The sequence below is a fragment of the Triticum aestivum genome, chromosome 5D (assembly GCF_018294505.1).
Source record: "Triticum aestivum cultivar Chinese Spring chromosome 5D, IWGSC CS RefSeq v2.1, whole genome shotgun sequence".
In the NCBI taxonomy this organism is placed as follows: Eukaryota; Viridiplantae; Streptophyta; class Magnoliopsida; order Poales; family Poaceae; genus Triticum; species Triticum aestivum.
In genome coordinates, this window is record NC_057808.1 from 444,380,180 (window position 1) to 444,386,179 (window position 6,000).

Here is a 6,000-nt window from a genome sequence, read left to right on the forward strand (position 1 = left end):
GTACTATTATACGCCGGTCAAATTATTCATCATGTCCACACATTGAATTGACGTGACAACACGCTGCGCGTGAGGTGACACAAGAATCCCGGCGGCGTGTTCGGGTATTCTGGACTTCAGATTTGGAGTACCACTTATCTGTCGAAATCTTTCATCATTCACTTAAAACAGTCGATTGATCATACATTGAGTACCATATAACTGGAATTACCGATGCAAGTCGAAGAAGGATTGGCCGGTGCTGCCGGCTGGCGTCAAGTTCGATCCCACGGATCAGGAGCTGATCGAGCACCTTGAGGCCAAAGTGAGTGCTGACAGCGCGAGATTTCAGTCTCTCATCGATTTGTTCATACCAACCATCGACAGCGAGCACGGCATATGCTACACCCAACCTGAGAAACTTCCAGGTAAGACACCGATCGGCCGTCTACTTGCACAAACATATTTCTTTGTTTATAGCTCTATTTTTGTTTTTAGACGCAGACCTGGTGAAGCAATTACAATTTGACAATTAATAAAAAGTGAAAAAGTGACTGCAACATGCCAAAGATGTTATGAAAATGCCAACTAGGTACACTAAAACCTGTATTCCACAATACTGCAGGTATCACACTGAGTGGCCTAAGGAAGCATTTCTTCCAGCGTAATTCCAGGGCGTTCAAAAGGGGCACGTGGATGCGTCGCAAGATACAGTCGGAGTGCGGCATGCACGCGATGTGGCACAAGACCGGCAATACCTTGCCGGTGATGGTCAATGGCCGGCAAGACGGGCAGCAAAAAAGGTTCTGGTGCTGCACACCAACAAGAACTTCGACCAGCAGAGGACCAACTGGGTGATGCACCAGTACCACCTCGGGGACCTGGAGCAAGAGAAGGAGCGGGAGCTGGTCCTCTGCAACATTTTCTACCAGACGAACACTAGGGCCAGGAGAAAAAAGATTATAAGTTAGTTTGGTATAGGTAGTTGTACTACCTTGTCGTCCGCAAGTTGGTATTGTTGTTAACGATCTTTTGGTATGAACTTGAATTTGCTTCCAACCATCATGCCGAGGGTCGACGTGGATATAAAGCTGAATCATTTGTTTCGAAACGAATTTTCAGGGACCTGATTTTTATTTGATGGGTAGCATAAGCACCCGCCGTTCGAATTCCTAGTTCTCCAATTTTTTCGAAACAAGTGCATGCACTTATTATCACAATAAAAAACAATATCCGTGCTGCATCCCAGTTATCAGTCTGTACTTGCAGAATTCTCTCGTTTATTGAGCACGTATATTGTTTTTTCAGGTCGAGCAAGTTTCAACTGGGCTGTAGACTGCCCAGGGTTGGTTTTGTTTTTAACAGGCCCAGCCCATGACGACAACGGGGCACAAAGATCCAGCAGGTATCTACTGGCCTCTGGCCCGCCAGCGTTAGTTATATTTTGTCTTTCAACATCCGCATGCAGTTTTTTACTGAATCAAACACACAACCCAGTTCTATTTTCCTCTTGAAACGCATGTCCTACATCCGTTTTCTAATCTCTACCTATAGTTTTACTAGTTCATATACACGTATCATTATATTGAAAACACATAAAATTCCCTTTTCATACTTACATCCTTATTTTTGTTGGTTTTTTCCCACCCAGCGCTGATTTTTTACCACTGGTTTTCCCTTAAACCAACTCAATTGCCCCACGTCTTATTTGCTTACAAAAACAAAACGATTTTTTTGGCAAATCAATAAGTTCTTAAAAAAATGTTTATCATTTCGGGATTACAACAGTTCGGACTCCACCGAAATATGCAAAATAAGGTTGAACTTTTTGACCGTGGTCCTGGGCAGAAAATGGGTTGTAATAAATTATGTTGTGTGCCACAGATTTGGAGGCTGACTTGTGGGCCTACTAAGTGCATACGTACACAAGGTTTCTTAAAAAAGAAACTTAGTCAACAATCGACTCTACCAGCGTCAGACCGTTAGATGTCAATCTAACGGCAATTGTGCTTCTTCAGTCTCAGATCTTCCTGCCCCAGCCGCCCAAACCAGCGCCGTCGGAACCGCCTGCTCCTGCCTCCCGTGGCCGGCAGTGCTGCCGGGCAGGCCTCACGGCCCCATCATACTCGCATCCCTGGCCTGTCTATCCCTCTACTCACCCACACCTCCTGTTATTTTCCGGCGACGGCAGCCGAACCAGTCAACCCTCGTACTCTCCACCGCGTGGGCAGCCACTGTCGTGTCTTCCCCGGCTCCGTGTCGTTCCCTTCGTAGGCCTCGCCGTCGTCCACCGCCCTGGTGCTCTCGGCGCGGCGTGGTCAACGATGTCCATCCAACGGCCGTAGTGCTTCTTCAACCTCTGGTCTTCTTGCCCCAGCCGCCCAAAGTAGCGCCGGTCGTGCCGCATGCTCCTGCCTCCCGTGGCCGGCCGTGCCGCCGCGGAGGCCTCACCGTCCCCATACTACTCCCACCGCTGGCCAGGCCATCCCTCCACTCACCCACTCCCCCTGTTATTCTGCGGCGACGGCAGCCTCACACCGCAGCCGAACCACTGAACCCTCGTACTCCTCTCCGCGTGGGCATCCACTGCTGCGTCTTCCCCGGCTCCGCGTCGTCCCCTTCCTAGGCCTCGCCGTCGTCCACCGCCGTGGTGCTCTCGGCGCGGCGTGGTCAATGTGGTCAACGACCGACTTCTATCGGAAGAGTACTGTACGTGGAGAGGCTGACAGCTGGGTCCACGGCAGCCGTAAGGAAGTGCCTCCTTATTACGCGTAAAATAATTATTCCTCTACCTAACAGCAGGGACCCACCGGACGGGCCACCAGTATTTCGCGGAAAAAACGTTTCCCCCTGTCTACTGGGACCCACCGGACGGGCCACCGTATTTCGTGAAGAAAACGTTTGCCCCTGACTGTTGGGACCCACCGGACGGACCACCATATTTCGCGAAAAAAAGTTCCCCCCGCTGTCAGCTCGGACCCACCGGAAGTGCCTCCTTATTACGCATAGAAAAATGAATACTCCCCCTGCTAGCTGGGACCCACCATGGTGGGAGGCTGACTTGTGGGCCTACTAAGTTGACGGGGACGGAGGGCTTTGTCAACTTAGTCAATATGAACGATTCTAGCTCCAGTGACCGTACGATGTCCATCCAACGGCCGTAGTGCTTCTTCAACCTCTGGTCTTCTTGCTCTAGCTGCCGAAAGCAGCGCCGGTCGTGCCGCATGCTCCTGCCTCCCGTGGCCGGCTGTGCTGCCGCGGAGGCCTCATCGCCCCCTACTATTCCCACCGCTGGCCAGGCCCTGCAGCGACGGCAGCCTCACACCGCAGCCGAACCAGTGAACCCTCGTACTCCTCTCCGCGCGGGCTTCCACTTCCGCGTCTTCCCTGGCTCCGCGTCGTCCCCTTCCTAGGCCTCGCCGTCGTCCACCGCCGTGGTGCTCTCCGCGCGGCGTGGTCTACGTGGTCAAGGAACGACTTCCATCAGAAGAGTACTGTACGTGGAGAGGTTGACAGCTGGGTCCACGGCCACAACCCAGTTTTTTTGTGATTTGCCAAGTAAGTCGCTTTGTCAGGCCCGTTGGGCTGCAAATCTTTCAAGACGAGGAGAGCTTTCACTCGGCTGGCCGAGAAAATGGCCCATCAGTAATGAGAAATGGGCTGTACATTTTTAAAACACATCAAACCGGCAATTAGTTTCAAATATTTTTTTTTTCATTTCGAGATTTTAAATTACATTAATTTTTATGCGTGGAGAATTTGTTGGATTTTATATTGATATACATTTATTTTTAAAATTAGTTTGAATGTGAGTCGAAATTTCGGGATTAAAAATAGTTTGGACCGCACCGAAATATGCAAAATTTCGTATAATTTTTTAACCATGGCCACAATATGGGATGTAATGCTAACAAAAAGAATATAGGCTCCAAAAAAAACCTTAATAATTAGCAAATGGGCTGTAAATTATTAGAAATAATGGCAGATGGGCTGTATGCTGTTTTCCACAGATTTGAGGCTTTCCTAAAAAAAGGTTGACGCACAAGCAGTGACTGTTGGATGGCCATCCAACGGCCATCGTGCTTCTTCAATCTCTGCTCTTCCTGTTCCAGCCGCTCAAACAAGCGCCGGCGGGACTGCCTGCTCCCTCCTCTCCGCGGCCGGCTCTGCTGCCGCGCAGGCCTCACCGCTCCACCGTACTCCCATCGCTGGCCTAGCCATCCCTCTACTCACCCACACCTGCTGTTATTCTCCGGCGACGGCAGACGAACCAGTAAACCCTCGTACAGTCGTACTCCCCTCCGCGTGGGAGACAACTGCTGAGTCTTCCCTGCCTCCGTGTCATTCCCTTCCTAGGCCTCGCCATCGTCCACCGCCCTGGTGCTCTCGGCGCGGCCTGGTCAACGTGGTCAACGACCGACTTGCATCTGAAGTGGACTGTACGTGGAGAGGCCGACAGCTGGGTCCACGGCCGCACGCAAGGAAATTCCTCCTTATTACGCGCAAAATAATGATTCCTCCACCTGACATCAGGGACCCACCGAAAGGGCCTCTGTATTTCACGAAAGAAACGTTACCGCCGCTGACAGCTCGGACCCACCAGCTGTATCTTCGCACGCAAGGAAGTGCCTCCTTATTACGCACAAAAAAAGTGAACACTCCCCCTGTTAGGTGGGACCCAGTATAGTGGCAGGCTGACTTGTGGGCCTACTAAGTTGACAGGGACGGACGGCTTTGTCAACTTAGTCAATATGCACGATTCTAGCTCCAGTGACCATACGACATCCATCCAACGGCCGTAGTGCTTCTTCAATCTCTGGTCTTCTTGCTCCAGCCGCCCAAACCAGTGCCGGTCGTGCCTCGTGCTCCTGCCTCCCGTGGCCAGCTGCGATGCGGCCGAGGCCTCACCGCCCCCTACTACTCCCACCGCTGGCCATGCCATCCCTCTACTCACCCACACCCCCTGTTATTCTGCGGCGACGGCAGCCTCACACCGCAGCGAACCAGTGCACCCTCGTACTCCTCTACGCGTGGGCATCCACTGCCGCGTCTTCCCCAGCCCCGCGTCGTCCCCTTCCTAGGCCTCGCCGTCGTCCACCGCCCTGGTGCTCTTGGTGCGGCGTGGTCAACGTGGTCAAGGAACGGCTTCCATCGGACGTGGACTGTACGTGGAGAGGCTGACAGCTGGGTCCACGGCCGCAGCAAGGAAGTGCCTCCTTATTACGTGCAAAATAATTATTCCTCCACCTGACAGCGGGGACCCACCGGACGGGCCACCGTATTTCGCAAAAAAAACATTCCCCCCTGACTAGTGGGACCCACCAGCTAAACCTTCGCACGCAAGGAAGTGCGTCCGGGCAAAAAAACAAAATGATTCGCCCCCCTGACTGCTGGGACCCACCAGCTACCTCTTCGCACGCAAGGAAGTGCCTGACAGTCGGGACCCACCTGGTCGAAGCGTACGTAGCGTTGTCATTCTGGTCGCGAATGTGTACGTACATATATACTGGTGGATGTAGAGGCGCGCACGTGTCGTAGTAGAGGCGCGTACGTGTCGTAGTAGAGGCGCGCACGTAGCATGTACACGTACGTACAACGGCCAGGGTGCAAGAAAGAAAATACGGCCATGTATGTGTACATACGGGCGGGGTCTCGAACGCCTACTCGCGCATACGTACGGCCAGGGCTCGTGTACATGGCTGGGTCAGAACGGAGAAACAACATCGTCGTCGTGTTCATGGGGAGGCAACGGAATGCGTCGTGTTCATGGGGAGGCAACGGAATGCGTCGTGTTCATGGGGAGGCAACGGAATGCGTCGTGTTCATCGGGAGGCAACGGAACGCGTGGGAGTCAACCGGCTGGGTCGGAACGGAATGCGTGGTCGTGTTCATCGGGAGGGCTTGGACGGAACAGGCGATGGAAACGAGGCCTGGCGTACCGCAGAACGGAGGAAACGGACCTCCTACGGTCGAAACGGGGGTCCTGTTGATCGGGAGGGGTGTGGCGTACCGCAAAACGGA

At 52.9% G+C, this 6,000-nt stretch overlaps 1 pseudogene; it reads right to left on the reverse strand.

Annotated features, from left to right (window-relative positions):
* Positions 1-6,000, reverse strand: part of LOC123120871 (uncharacterized) — a 63,652-nt pseudogene that overhangs the window by 44,177 nt on the left and 13,475 nt on the right.